The sequence below is a fragment of the Augochlora pura genome, chromosome 5 (genome assembly GCF_028453695.1).
Source record: "Augochlora pura isolate Apur16 chromosome 5, APUR_v2.2.1, whole genome shotgun sequence".
In the NCBI taxonomy this organism is placed as follows: domain Eukaryota; kingdom Metazoa; phylum Arthropoda; class Insecta; order Hymenoptera; family Halictidae; genus Augochlora; species Augochlora pura.
In genome coordinates, this window is record NC_135776.1 from 8,652,928 (window position 1) to 8,670,023 (window position 17,096).

The following is a 17,096-nucleotide window of genomic DNA, read 5'->3' on the forward strand; positions in this document are numbered from 1 at the left end:
CAAATCACGGAACAATCGTTTTTAGAAAAATTGTTTGACATTGTTTCCACCGTTATTATGAAAGGCCGCGCGTGTGTGTGCGCGACTTTTTAATTAGAAAACACGCGGGAGATACAGGGAGCCCGGTTTCAAATTAATGATGTTCGTATACCCGGGCTGAATTGTATGAAAACTCCCCTTTATGTTTCTCTAACGGCGCGAACCGTGCTTTCACGATTTATTATCCCTATGCTTTATGGCATTACGCCGGAGTTAACGGAGCGGATCACGTATGTGGAAAAACTTTTAATAATGCGATGTTTTGTTCGTTTTACTGCCTGTATATACTACTATATACTTTATGGCTAAATACATACGCGTTTGTACACAGGGTGCTCGGAAAGTCGCTCGCCATTGGGAAACGAGGGGTTCGTTTTCCGTTAACGCAAGAGCAATTTGTGGCTTTGTTTACAAGTTATCAATGAAAAATAGTGACCAATGAGGGACGAGCTTGGCTGGCGAGAAGCGGCCGAGCCAATGAGAAGACGAAGCTCAGTTGCGCTAATACTTGGATAAAATTTGATTATTTAGAAATAGAGAAGAATTATTTGGAAATATTACTGGAATTAAATTTGATTCGATGAATTATTTCGTCATCGGTTAAATATTACAATTATATGAAGTGAAACCTACTAGCTCGTATAATATTTACACTTTCAACAGTTTTATAAGTATACACTACTGTAGAATTTATTTTTTAATGTAATATTATTATCATTAATTAACTTGATCTAATTATTATTATTATTAACGTTATTATTGATGAATACCATTTGACCGTCATTGACTTCGCTGACAATATTAATTATTTCTCTCGGTGAAATCATCGACGCACATTTCACTGACATTAACATTAATGTATCAAACGTATTAATTATTAAGAAATAACTGTTCATCCAAAATAACGAAAAATTATATAATAATAACTATGATAGGGAAGACGAATGAAGGGTTGCAACAAAAATAACTTAAATGACTCACACTATGTAATAGACATTATTACACGTTTCGGATGTATAATGTAAAATGACATTTGGAACACGCTCATCTGTCATACTTAGGTAAATGCGAAATGTACATTTGCATAGCGGAGAGGATAACTTTTTAGTACTTGAAAACTAACTTCCCCTGCTGCTTTAAAATTGAAATAGTAGTGCTTTTTTAGTAGATATGTTTCTCCTTGCTTTAAATCTCTAATTTCATATATCGTAAAAAAATAGAGATTATTACTTTGTATTAATAAGAATTTTATAAATAACAATTCATAATCAAAGTTCGGAAGTGCGGTCATGGACACAGTTTAACCCCTTTCACTATGATTTCTGTTAATAATTTCCTTGATGAAGCGAGAAGATTTTTGTCTCCTGATTATCTTCATTTATTTCCATTCTCAGATTTTAATGACAAAAGATTTAAATATTGTTTCGATATAGAAGAGTTATTTGTTAAATTATGTACGACATGTTCGTCACAAGTCTGACTCGTTATTATAGTACAAGGGATTAGATGATAATATATAAATATAATATTAAATAATAAATAAGGACCTATATGTATATAGTAGGTTAACGAATACATTTAAAATTGTTATAATTTAATATCATAATTAAATTTTTAGACCGCCTCGTAAAAAAGTTAGAAAAACTAATAATGGAACAATGGATATAGTACAAGCAAAAATGAACAATGGATCCAACATTGTGTTTCTAATAACTGTAATCTTTTATTAATAATTTGGATATTGCTTAGCGTTCAAAACCGCAATCACTTAGTTGCCAGCTCAATAATTGTTGTCTGCAACGAAACATACTTTTCCACACGGCCTTGTTCTCCATGGTGCACCCCCCACCCTGCATAATATTAGTTTGGGGAAATAGAAATCCACTATTTTTTCGGTAGACCGCTGAAGTGATCGATATTTGTTAAAGTATCGATCAAACAATTTCAGATTTATGCTCGTTGGAAAGGTGACACTTCGCACTACAAAAATTCTTTTTCTGTTTTTTGACTTGTCCATTTTACAATTTTTCTTTGATAAAGGTGAAAATGCAAGCCAAGTGGCTAAAATTGTGAATGGTGTTTATGGTCCCGATACTGTAACAGCCAATTACGCGCAATTTTGGTTACGTCGATTTCGTTCAGGTATTTTTGATGTTAAAGATGCGCCTCGTACAGATAGGTCTGTCGTAGGAAATGTTGACAAAATCATAGAAATAATCGAAGTTGACCGGCATGTTAACAGTCGTAGTATCGCTCGGTAGCTAAAGATCGACCATGAAACAGTTTCAGACAATTTCCACAAAGCTGGATTTAAAAAGCAGCTCGACGTTTGGGTGCCGCATCAATTAACACAAAAAACCATGATGGTTCGAATTTCCATCTGTGATGTCTTGGCCAAACGGAATGAGATCGACCTATTCCTTGAACGCATGGTGACTGAGGATGAGAAATGGATCACGTACGACAACATTGTGCGAAAACGTCCATGGTCAAAGCCTGGTGAAGCAGATCAGACGGTGGCCAAACCAGGACTAACAGCCGAGAAGGTTCTGCTGTGCATTTGGTGGGACTGGAAAGGAATCATTTATTATGAGTTGCTTCCATATGATCAAATACTAAATTCGGATCTCTACTGTCAACAACTGGACCGTTTGAAGCTAGCGATTGGCCAGAAACGGTCAGAATTGGCCAACAGGAGAGGTGTTGTGTGCCATCAAGCAACGCCAGGCCACACACGTCTATAGTGACTCGTCAGAAAATTCAGGAGCTTGGCTGGGTCGTTTTGATGCATCCACCATATAGTCCAGACCTGGCACCAAGCGATTACCATGTATATCTTGCATTGCAAAACTTCCTCAGTGATAAGAAATTGGCATCGAGAGAAGATTGTGAAAGTCGATTACAAGAGTTTTTCGCTAATAGTGGCCAAAACTTCAACAAGAGAGGCATTATGAAGGTACCTTTAAAATGGCAACAAATTATAGAACAAAACGGTGCATATTTCACCTAAATCGGACAATCGAAAACATGTTAAATAAAATCTTGAAGTTCACGTAAAAATAATGGATTTCTTTCTCCCCAACCTAATATATGCAGACTGTGTTTTATTAATTATGTAGTATGCTTCGAAATATACAGGTGCCTCTTTCCCTTTCTTGATCTCAAACCCAGGACTGTGACATTTCAGCAACATACGGTTATTTTTACGTTTTTCGTCTTCTGGTTTCCACGAACGACGGCCAACAATCGTCGGACTTCCATTCCAGTGGACGGAGAATAAAATAGAACCGGTCTTTCAAAGCTCCATAAATTCTGGTATCTAGAAATAGACGAATTACGTAGCTCGCTTTCGAGATTCATTCACACTGTGAAAATACGAGTCAAACGAGTATAATGACTGCACTATCGCAATTATTTAATCCTGAGATACTTGCGTCTGAAAGACCAAGATACTTAACAATTTTTTGGTAAATTATTTTCATGTTATTTTGAATAGTTTCATATGTATTTTTATAGAGAATAAAACAGCAAATCCGATGAGTATAATCATCGTATAATTTCGAACATTTAACCTCGTGATACTTGCGCCTGAAAGTTGACTACTTAATATGTCAGACGCAAATATTCCGAGGTTAAATGATCGAAAGTATATGTTCATTATACTCGTTGAATTCACCTTCCGGCGCTCTTCAAGAATATCGAGAACAATATATAGGGTGTCGTATAAAATGTGATGAAGATATCAGTAATATATCTTTCCGGTATATCAGGCATCTTTAACACTAAGCCCATCATCACTGATAATATGACCAATTTCATAATTTTAATTTTATATTTATTGAAATTATCAAGCTACTTCTATTGGAAATTATTTAATACACTTTTCCATAGAAGCACAATTTTACAATTTTTATAAAATCACTTAGTATTACGGAATGTGACGTATCTGTATAAAGACTTAAGATATTTTTTAGGTGGACAAGTTATATGACTCACTCTGTACGTATATTGAAACGCGACGATGAACTCCGTCGACGCAAATTGTTTTTCCATTTCGGTGTTTCATTCCATCTTGGCCAGAATTGAGGCTGTCTCGCCGTAATTGTACGATTTAATTTCGGGTTGAGGGCACCGTCGCGTCGCCTTCGACGGAACCAATCGATAGAATCATGGAATTACATGGTTAAATCGAGGCAGTAATTATGGCGCTGACGGAGGTCACCGGATAATAGAACCTTGCTAAAGGACTGTCATCGACTGGAAACTCTAACAGTTTTTAATCGACTGGAGAACCGACGTGACGGCATCTGATTTTGAAAGTCGCTATTGGAGAATTATAATGTTTTTACGCGCGTTTGGCAAGATGTTGCATCAGCGTTCCAGACATTGTGTTTCTGTAGTCATTTCTTGCACTTGTCGTCACTCGCTAAAATATTCTGACAGCTCCTGTAACAGCATAACCTTTCAACAATTTTACAAAGTGACTTGAATTATTTTTAGACGTTACGAAACAATGTCTAAAAACATTGTACAAATTATGCAACTTTAAAAAAATCGACAGTTTAAACACGTGCAGTGGGTATTTATAGAAACGAAGTGTATTTCGCTCGAATTCTGGCATAAAAACTGTTTTTATCACACTGAAAGTATTTATTAATGAAAGCAATGATAAATAGCATTTATTAATAAAGCAATGATCATTATGCATACGATAATAATATTTCGAAAACATGATCTATAAGCAAAATTCTAAAATTGTAGTTATTAACCAAGATTTTTTATATAATAACAATGTTTATAACAGTGATTTAGATAATTTTACTTTATCTAACATATACAGGGTGTTCGTGAATAAATGTCGTTTGAAATAATAGATAAATGGATGACGTTTTAAAAAACGAGCCAAATTATTTAAATATTTTGTGTTTGTTTTAGAATACGTTTACATACAAAAATGACTGTACTAAATTTATTGAGGTCAATTACAATTCTCACAAACTGTTAACAATAAATGCCATAATTGCAATAACAAAACCTTCATCAGCTATTGCTGGCAACTTTCGACAAACAGACTTGTTTATAACAATTCTGAAACAACTCCAAATGTTCTGCAAAATGATTTCGATCACGTGATGACTGTATACCTTAGTATCACGACAAGTGCGGACAATACCGAGTCATTTAGTTTGACGAAAACTGGATTGGTCATGGCAGATCTATCAATTGGCCAGTTACCTCAGCAGATTTGACCCCTTTAGACTTCTTCCTATAGAGCCATGTCCGGGATCTACACAATAGTTTATCAAATACGGTCTATTATTCGTGACGGCACACGCAAGAAAATAATTAATTATCCTGTGTTACAATACGGTCATTTATTTCTGATATCGTCCAAAATTGCATCGAAAATTATGTTCGAAAATGAATTGACATAACTTTGACATAACCTTGTCAATATTTATAGTTATAATTATTCGAAGGAATGTGAATTAATTCAGCACAATATTATTATTATAAATATATGTAATTACAATATATATGATAAAAAAGGATACATTTTCAGGAAAGAAGTTAAATATAAAAGTTACTTGCTTTAAAATGTCAAATATAATTATTTCATTTATTTTCTTCATGAAAGAAAAGCAGTGTTAATTTAAAACTTTTTTCGCGATCCAAGATGTTCAAAGATAAAATTTACCATAAACTGTAAAAACAATTAGAAATTCAGTTAGCTCAGCACATTTGAGACTTTTCATGCTTCTTTCCATAGTGCCATCTCACATGGGGGTGTAACTCAGTGGTAGAGTGTCTGCTTCGCATGCTGAAAGTCCTGGGTTCAAATCCCAGCTCCTCCAGCCAATACTTCTATTTTTTTTTATACAGCCATGTCCAAGATCTATATAATAGTTTATCAAATACAACAGTCAACAGTCATTTATGTTTGAATTGACATTCGAAAGCTACATTTTGAACATTTTTTTACGCATTTCTAACCTTTTTTATGGTATTAGTTAATAATGTTTTTTTGATTGTAATAATAGGTTAAGATTAGTATTATGCATGTGTGTATTGCCATCAGTGAATTGCATAATTGAAATGACTGATGTCTTTACAATTATATTTATTTCGGAGATATATTTATGAATTTTATTTTTATTTATTATCATTCATTTTATATTACTATCTGTGTCAATACATGCATTTTAATTATACTATTTGGAGAATATGTAGACATACTAATTATTTTATTAAGCAGATAAAAATTGTCGCATTTAAGCGTCTGCTAATAGAATAGATAAATAAATAAATAGCGTGGTAATAAATAAATAGATAAATAGACTCACAGATCTCAGTTTTCTTATACAATATTTATAATAATGTCTAAAATATATAATAAATACATAATAAAATATATAAAATATAAAATATATGAAACATAGTGAAATATATAATAAAATTCAAAGTCACGTTTCCTATCTTATACTTATAATAACGTCTAAAATATATAATAAATGCAGAATGAAATATGTAAAATATAAAGTATGTAAAGTACAAAGTATATAAAATATGAAATATATGAAACATAATAAAATACATAATAAACTTTGAATTCACGTTTTCTATCTTGACCGTGAGTAAAGCCCGTGCCTGTATTGCAATTTGGTTTAACTCTCCTATAATTATACCGTAGGTACAGAAACTAATTCTATAGCAATCTAGTACTAGTATATGTAATAGTTGGATTAAATTGATCCGAAATTCAGAGGGTAAGGTTTCGTGGACCGGCGCTGGTGGTTGTAGTTTATACATAGAGTTTCGAAGCGTATAGTTTGAAAACGAATTGAACCGCGGGGACTGTCATGCTATTGTTAAATATTGCGAGCCTGCCAACGAATATCTCTCCTGTCCAGGCAAATATATTCATGTGAACCAGAGAGATTACAAAATCCATTGAATTTTCAACAATGTCGACCGAGTAACTTGTTTTCCGACGAAGTTTCGAACTTCGGGAAATCGGTTGCATCAACAATTATCGAAAAACTTCAGCATCGAAGCTTGCTTAGAATATCGGAGAAATTGCGCTTCTGCGACTGATGCTGGTAATAATAAATTATATAATTTAATATAAATAATAACAAATTAAATATCGTACTTGAGCCACCCTGTATAATTATATAATTGACGAAACTTTTAACTTTGACAATATTTTTAGCGATACTTTATATTACAAAATTTACCGAAATAATTTTGTAATAATTATAGCAACAGTTAGAAAGTAATTACATAGAAAACACAGACTATGGGTCATAATTTTTATTAAAAATTATTAATTGATATTCGCTGATCACAACAGTAAAAAATATTGTTAAACTGAAATTATGAAAACATGTTTTTTACACCTTCGGGAAATCGATAATCGTGTTAAAGAAATAGTTAAACATAAACTTACTTAAGAAATAGCGTTTTGCAATCTTTCACCAGTAAGTGCATTTAAATGTTATAGGTATATTCATAAATATTGTTTGAACCAGTTCATAAAATTTTATTTGAATTCGTTCGCACAGAAATTTTATTTCAAATCGTTCGCACAGAAATTGAAGATGAAATATGAAGAATGGAGAACGTAGTCCGCCAGCAATAATTATGTTAATACTTGCGGTTATTAGAAATTTCATTGAACCTTGACACGAATAAACCTCCTCCATTTGTTTCCGTGCTTCGCAAATACAGGCAACGTAGTAACTGATTTTTAAAGTTTGCTGTTATCTTCAATTGGAATCACCGCGCCAAGGTAACAATCGCTACGGATATTTCGTTTATTAACAACAACATGACACCGTGAAAGCGTGAAATCTACTGCAAATTACATGGTGTGATGTAGCAATCAGACGAAGTTACATAAACGAACGCAGCCGACTTGCATCGGAGATGCGTTACCGGGAACACTGGTTGGTAAACAAAAAAAAATAATTTGAACATTAAAAAATAGGTTAGATTTAGAAAATGATTTAGAATTTAGAATTTGTTTACTTTTACAAGCTTTAGAACTCATAATGTACTAAAAACATTAAAATTTATACAAAAATTAGGCAGAAAGTAAACAAAAATAGACAATAATTATTCAAAATTCGTAGAAAAATGATATAAAATTATACAAACATTGTGGACGAATTATACAAAAATTAAACACAATAAAATTGATGCATAAATAAATAATTTTCCTTCTATTGCAAAGGAAGCCGTCGTGCAATTCACGATTCAATTTACAATACATGTATGTTTGAAAAAAGAACGGTCGACAATTTTCATTTAATTTAATTTCAACTAAAAAGATGTACAATTGAACAAATAAATGGATGATACCGACGGCTGAAAAAAAAACAACCCCACACGCAATTATTCTGTCGAACGATGGTTTAATAAAGAATCTGATCAGAATATAATATCAATTAAATTACCGGTATTCCTGTCGAGGATGAAATCACGTTCCGGGAAAGGCAGGTTACGATGTAGGAAGATCCGCATTATAAAGTAATATAATAAATTACGCTCTGCATACTGCGGCGTAATGAAAGGTACATCTATTGTGATCCGCGTCGTTCCATATTCACAAGAACGGCGTATTATTACCTTTTGCTCGAAAAGGGAACGCGAAAATAAGTCTCATACTCTGTATCCATTCTCATTTTCATTCTTTAGTCGCGGCATTAGAGTCGCAGCCGGTGAGTTAGTATTTACGAACTTAATTCGCTTTGTAGTTACAGTGAACCGCACTTCTATCCCACAGTCCGAATAGAGCATGCTCCCACAGACTATTTCTATCCATATTTTCAAATTGTACAGGGTGCTACGAATAAAATATTAGGTTGGGGAGAAAGAAATCCATTATTTTTACGTGAACTTCAAGACTTTATTTAACATGTTTCCGATTGTGCGATTTACGTCAAATATGCACCGTTTTGTTCTATAATTTGTTGCCATTTTAAAGGTACCTTCATAATGCCTCTCTTGTAGAAGTTTTGGCCTCTATTAGCGAAAAACTCTTGTAATCGACTTTCATAATCTTCTCTCGATGCCAATTTCTTATCACTCAGGAAGTTTTGCAATGCAAGACAAACATGGTAATCGCTTGGTGCCAGGTCTTGACTATATGGTGGATGCATCAAAACGACCCAGCCAAGCTCCTGAATTTTCTGACGAGTCACTATAGGCGTGTGTGGCCTGGCGTTGCTTGATGGCACACAGCACCTCTCCTGTTAGCCATTTCTGGCCGTTTCTGGCCAATCGCTAGCTTCAAACGGTCCAGTTGTTGACAGGAGAGATCAGAATTTAGTGTTTGACCATATGGAAGCAACTCGTAATAAATGATTCCTTTCCAGTCCAACCAAACGCACAACAGAACCTTCTTGGCTATTAGTCCTGGTTTGACCACCGTCTGACCTGCTTCACCAGGCTTTGATCATGAATGTTTTCGCACAATGTTGTCGTATGTGATCCATTTCTCATCCCCAGTCACCACGCGTTCAAGGAATGGGTCGATCTCATTCCGTTTGGCCAAGACATCACAGATAAAAATTCGAACCATCATGGTTTTTTGTGTTAATTGATGCGACACCCAAACGTCGAGCTTCTTTTTAAATCCAGCTTTGTGCAAATAGTTTAAAACCGTTTCATGGTCGATCTTTAGCTCCCGGGCGATGCAACGACTGCTAACATGCTGGTCAACTTCGATTATTTCTGTGCTGTTGTCAACATTTTCTAAGACAGGTCTTCCCTGTACGAGGCGCATCTTTAACATAAAAAATTCCTGAACGAAATCGACGAAACTAAAATTGCGCGTAATTGGCTGTTACAGTATCGGGACCATAAACACCATTTACAATTTCAACCGCTTGGCTTTCACTTTCTCCTTTATCAAAGAAAAATTGTAAAATGTACCGAATTTTCTCTATGTTGACTTCCATTTTTAACACCCTCGCAACTTAATGCAATAAACAAAAAACAGAAAAAGAATTTTTGTAGTGCAATATGTAACCTTCCCAACGAGCATAAATCTGAAATTGTTTGATCGATACTTTAACAGATATCGATCACTACAGCCGTCTACCGAAAAAATAGTAGATTACTTTTTCCTCATCCTAATATAATTGTAATTGAAGTTGATCGTCTTTCTATGACCGCTACTGTATATTTTCTCACGTCCGATAACTCCTGTCGTGTCAAGGAAATCCGCTTGCATTTTAACCTTCTCTCTAATCTCGCTTCTAGGCGAGCGTCGTTTCTCCGTCACCTTGATCCCGTTCGTCCTGATCTTTGAGACTGTTAACCGGTACACGTGTTGCGGCTTTTTGTCATTAACGAACGACAAAATACGAGGGTGAGTCAATCGTTATCCACGTAGCAGCTATAAACACAGTTTTGCATTAGAATGAAAAACCTGCACAGGTGTCGTTACCTTTTTGTTGCAATCAGATGCAGTGTTTTACAAAGAAAATTCGCTCTTTCACAGGTCATATTCTGTGATCACGTTCAGTTCTCTCTTCTTTATTTGTTTGAATTGTTTTTCAATTGAAGTCAATTGAATTTGAATAGTTTTTACAGTTTATGGTAAATTTTGTCTTTGAATATCTAAATTCACGAAAAACGTATTAAATTAGCACTGCTTTTTTTAATGAAGAGAATGGATAAAATAGTTGTATTTCTACTTTGAAAACGAGTAACTTTTATATTTAACTTCTTTCCTAAAAATGGGTCCTTTTCGAAATATTTGGATTTAAGGTTTTTAAACACCCTGTATATTGTATCTTTCGTTTCCATTACATTCTTGTTTGTTATACGTGTAATAATTTATATATATTTATAATTTATATATCGTGCCGAATTGATCCGCATTCCTTCGAATAGCTATAACTATGAATATTGTCAAAAAGATTTATGGAGTTCACGGTGATCATGTTTGGAACGTGAGATAGTGAAACATTAACCCCTTCAGCGTTTACGTCGTATACATACGTCATGATCAAAGTCCATTCACAGCGGCAATAACGTATTCCTCCTATATTGCAATGTTTGTTAGATCTGTTTATTAGCGAGATTGCATCCTGTTTTCGTGCCCATAAAATGCACAAAACTTTTTCCGTAGGGTAAAAATACGTATGACGTATGGGCCACTGTCCTATAGTACGTATGACATATACTATGAACATACAGGGTGTACCAAAATTATACATACTCCGGGAAGTAAGGGGTTCGTTTCTGAGGCCACTTCAAGTAATCTTTTCCTTTGCTGCAATGCAATCCGCGGCTTTGTTAACGAGTTATTAATGAAAAAACAGTGACGAATGACAGGCAAGCGCGCGAGACTCAACCTGCTCTACGCGCGCGAGTCAGCGGGTTGAAGCCAAATAAAACAGAAATTAAACACGTTAATACATTTGGATAATATATGCGTTCCTTTATATACGCAATAAATATTACTAATGATTAACAGTTATGATCTTTTTGATGATCACTTGCAGAGAAGCAATATACCGTGTTTAAAGTGAATGTACGCTACTGTCATATCGACACACGGACGATCAATAAATATTTATGAGCGAGCACGTATGCCTGTGTACGTTGTACATATACACGCACGCGTACATATATATATCATAACGACACGTGAGTCACGCAAAATTTTACGATCGTGTATTAATAACGCGTTATCAAAAATACTGGTGCCTGCTGCCGCCGTTGATAATTCACTGAGGGGGCGTATAGCAGATTAACCCTCATAGTGCCGAACAACGATATAATATCTACCGTTGAACAAATATTCTGTTCTTAATATTTCTACTAAACAACAATATCATTCCTTATCTGTTCTTCCTTTTCGAGTAATTGGTAATTACCAGATTTTTCAAAATTCTTGCAATTTTTTACTGAAACTTCGTGAAGATTATGTCAGGCGAGTTTTGTATATTTTGCTCGGGTACACGGGACTCTTTTGGCCAGCACTGAGAAGGTTAAGTATGTTGCAAGGAAATCTAATTTTTAATAATTCAAAAGTGGCTAAGGGAGACTGGAGCCAGAAGTTACCAGGATAAAAGATTATAGTGGAAATTTCAGGTCATGTAATTATTGGAATTTTATAAAGAAACGAATGCTCGCGACAACTTTGGCACCTTTGACACTTTTGGTACCTTTGACAGCTTTGTGACCTTCGACGCCTTTGATACCTTCGTTACCTTCGACACCTTCGACACCTACGATACCTGCCACAGTCAGTGCGTACAGGAGAATAAGTTACGCAAGGAGTGGTATAGTCGACGCATGCACCGAGAACCCCATATAGCGGCGCATCGGAGCGTGCTATACTTGTTAATACCATGTGAACAATACGCTACTGATATCTGATTTTTGCAATTTTTTTTCATAAATTATTTCTCATTGTTTATTAACCTATTAAATTGAAATATTTGCTACCTCTTTCTGTATTATATTTAGATATGCGTCAGTTATTTACGCATTTATATTACAATGTGTATTACCTATTTATTTATTATGTTGTTGTATGTATTATTACATATTTTGTTTTGTATTCTGTTGATGTATGTATTATATATTTGTATATAATGTGTTTACGTTGCATAATGTAATGTGATATGTACACACTTTTATGTGTCGTGTCTAAATATATATTTAACGTATCGACTAACCAGTAATTTATGATAAAAAATGTTTCGAATAAAAATTGGTCAGTGCACAGATTTTAACAAGTTGCAATACTAAGTGTTGATAAACGATTCTTTTATCCAACAAAGGAACAATAACATTGAAATTTGTTTAATACAACTATATATTATTTTTGCATAAGTCAGTTCCTCTTCCTATCCTCTTTCAAAAATTATTAAAGTATTTAGGTTGAAAATTAATTATTTTAGAAGATATGAGTTTTGTACCGAGCTCCCATAAGATTGAAACAATATTCTATTGTAATAATATATAATTGAAAAATCAATATTCTTTTTTGTCTTGTTTTACAATATAATCGGAATCTAGAGTCTTTATTCATATGTAAACAATTGAAGAAAATTCACAAAGCAATTGGAAATAAATATAAATGTGAATGAATTATTTAATTGAAAGTATTAAACGCTTGTTGTAGTGATTGCTAAATATTTTAATTATTTATCGTATATTTAGTTTTATTGTCTCGAAGTTACACATCCATTGAGGACCTAACGTATATGATCGATTATTGTTAAACATCCTCTACATTATTAAAAGCGCGTTTAAGAACAAGTCTGAATATTCTTGTAAAATAAGTTTGTGCTCCTTCTAACAACAACAAAAATTTCCTTCTTTATAGAACACATTCCATTTACAATCTAACAATTAGACAGCGGATCTTAATACAAAATTAAATTAAACGCATACATCTTAAACAAAATTAAAATTGCTCACATCACTTAAAAATAGTAAAGTCAACCACAAGTTTATTTACAAATATATGAATTAAAATTTTCAGTGAATTGATAACCGCCTCCATAGAACAGAAAAGTTCAAAGTCCAAAAATAACCGAACTGTTGTATTTTAAGTTTACGAGTCAGCCGACTCGTAGTTTAGCCCTTTTACATAAAGTTCGAATTATCGAAGATCCACCGTATTAAAAACGGAAAAAATATATAAGTAGGGTAATTTTGGCGGAACCCAGGCTCCTCGGACTCTTAAACGAGCTCTTGTTGGGGCGGTTGTAAGCACTTTCTGATGCCCTTAAAAGTTAGCAACTGCAAACCAAGTTACTCGAAACGCGAAACACTTTAAACTGAAATTTCTGAAAAAAAGACGAAAACGTGTACCGAAATTGCACTTTATAATAGTTTATATCCAGCAATTTCCATGCCTTGGTGCTTCGCCAATATGACTGACAAACACGAGAAGATTGATTTTAATATTAATTCGATTAACGCGGCTTATTACGCTCTTTCGAGACTCTTGGCACCCTCAAAATCGATGACGCATTTAAATCATTTTAATTAATTCATCTTCTTAAATGTATCGCATCTTCTGTTGTCGAACTATAGTTATTAAATAATATAGGGATTAATATTTGAAAATCCTGCGAAACTACGCGATAATATTAAAAAAACAACACGAACGACGTAGGATAACAGTAAAATCTCCACTTTACTTGCATTTTAGATAAAATCCATTAATACAGAAAATAAGGCTCTATTTATTGACAATCATTTCACAATATAACAACAATAGATCGAATTATAATTTTTGAAATCGTAATATCATACAATAATATACTTCTGCTGTAAATGTAAAATAATGAGTCCCAGGTATGAAAAATTCTGTTTTCGCAGCACACTTGTAATTTCGATGTAATACAATGTAATATTTGTATGAAACAATTTGCATGAAGTTTTCTTCTTTCACTCACGATTATTTTTCTTTTTGTAATTACTAGTTCGCAACTACATAGCCGCGAGACGATCGAAAAACGGATAACTCCGCGCGCGAAGATTAAATCGAAAACGTAAAACAAAATTTTGTAATACAAGGCCTCGCCTTTGGAAACGTGTTTGAATATTTATGAGTTCCCGAGTGCTATTGAAACAATTCTGACTGACTGCTTGACCGACCGTTAGTTCTCCTTTAACGTTAACATGACACGTTAATTTAGCAATATCAAATCTATTGAATATTATCGTGATAAAATAAGCAATTAACAAATGGATGTTACATAAATATTAAATGCTCTGCACTTATATTTTGTTGTATTTAATACTTGTTATTTTAATTTAACAATACATTCATAAAGAATAAAAAATAAATATTTATAAAGAATAAGAGCATATTGTTTTATAATAATGCTAATTTATTTATTATTCACCTTTCGTAGAATACTTTCTACCATAATTTCTATTATAATGTAATTTCAATTATAATTTCCATAATAATATCATTTCTATTATGATACACGTTTTAATTATAATATACATATACTTGCGGAAGGAAACTTACCAAGAATATTCAGAATTACAATAATTGCAAAAAAGAAAACAATTATGGATCGTATATTTCGACTGACTTGGTAGTTTTGGTGTTAATAATTATCGAAATCGTCTTCGATGTTGGCCAAGTGACACGTGAAAAGCATAATGGCGGGCACTGCGTCGAAATTCGATGCCAGGCGCGATTATTATCCTCGTGAAATCTATAATTTATGTCGGTGGGCGTATCGTCTGATTTTCCTTGCTGGAATTATATTCTGCTTTTACAGTCTTTTCGAGGAATATAAATATTTTTCAATTTACTCCAAGATAAACGAAAGACTATTTCCTACTATTACAACTATTAGTGCATTATTATATTAAACAATATGCTAGCAGTAAAGTGAAAAAAGTTTAATAGCGAAATAAATGTTTCTTATGTACACTTAATAATAATTGTCATTATTATTATTTTTTCTAAGTAATATCTTCGTGTTACATAACAAGTAGTTCACTTTATTTTTGCAGGAAGTATTTTAGTTGCTGAACAGCTAAAACTCTAGACATCTTTATATTTAGTAAATATCATATTGCAAAAATTTGAATGAAAGTGGCTTACCATAACTGCGAAACAAACACGCATTATCATACCTCCACGTAAATTATGGTTTTCTCGGCCGGTGGGGATCGTTTGCGTTAAAAGTTTGTTTTAGTGAAAATTTAAAGATATCTTATCGGTGGAATCGTCGACGTATACTTTGTAATACAGATATGAACTTCTTTATCTTGTAAGTATTAGCATAAGTATAAAGCGACAGCAAGAAAAGAAAAGCAATTATTTCCCTGAAAATCCACATTTATTATACATATATATATATATATAATTTTATTTTTTTTGTTTGTTTTCACATAACCGATTCATATTAGCTATTTGATATTATAAACAGTATAAAATGATGGTTGAACATTATAAAACATTACTCGAAGTGTCAGTTATATAAAAAACGTAAAGAATAGTAACAGAGGGTTGATGTTAGAAAAATTACTTCAGTATTTCGTCAAAACTATTAAACAATCGTGGAGAATGAAATTTTATTTTGCTAAAAATACTCGGAGCAATTTGTTGTAAATATTTCCATCGAAGTTATCTCCATCAGACCCAACATCATTTTGTCTTATCATGTTCAATTAAACATTCATGATTGAAGAAGCGAAAATTACATTATAGAAGAAACACAAGAGATTACTTTAACTCAATGCGACAAATCTTTCACACTTTCAATTATTAAATACTTTTTAAATATATTTACAGTACAATTAAACAGTAAGAACACTTTCTCCTTAACGATTGTTTTATCGCGTTGAAAATAACAAAACTTTATTAAATTATATTAAAATAACATTACCGTTTCGATTTTCATAATTATTTTACAAAATCATTACAGAATAAGGATATAAAACTAAAAAATGTGAAGTTAACAAAATTTAAAAACAGAGAAATTAAAAAGGTCGACAAATAAATTCATTTATCCCTAAACTGTTTAAACAACAAAAATTTCTCAAAATTCAATTTATATAGGATCGTTCTTCAAACTTTGAAAAATATGACAGCACAAAAAGATTCTCGAATTTTCCGGGAGCAACGGGAAACCGTGTTTCGTCAAGCACGACTTGCTCTCTCTCTCTCTCTCTGTTTCTGTTTCCGACGTAACTGTGTTTGCAAACGATGTATTTCAACGAATAACGTCGACATTTTGTGGTAACGTCGATCGATCTCCGCACATTCATGTTCCTGACGACTTCTCCGCGAATAAAATATTTAATCGGTCGGACTATGCCACCCACAAGCATAAGTTATACAAAGGGTCAATAACCTCTCGATCGATTTCCTCCGCGGTCTACGGTTAATTATTTAATGATCCATGTGTTTGCCAAACTTTCTGTATCGAGCAGCGAACGCTCTCAGTCTTCTTAAGAAATGAACCTAACCTCCATAATTACGAAAATAACATTTTGAATTGTATAATTTGCAAGTGATGTGACGTAATACGGTATTCTATATTGTACAA

The 17,096-nt window shown here is 33.2% G+C and overlaps 1 non-coding gene across 1 annotated transcript; it reads left to right on the forward strand.

Annotated features, from left to right (window-relative positions):
• The first annotated feature begins 5,822 nt into the window (after window positions 1-5,822).
• Window positions 5,823-5,894, forward strand: Trnaa-cgc (transfer RNA alanine (anticodon CGC)). The gene has a single exon. It is a non-coding gene; the product is annotated as a tRNA-Ala (tRNA).
• Window positions 5,895-17,096: the final 11,202 nt, after the last annotated feature.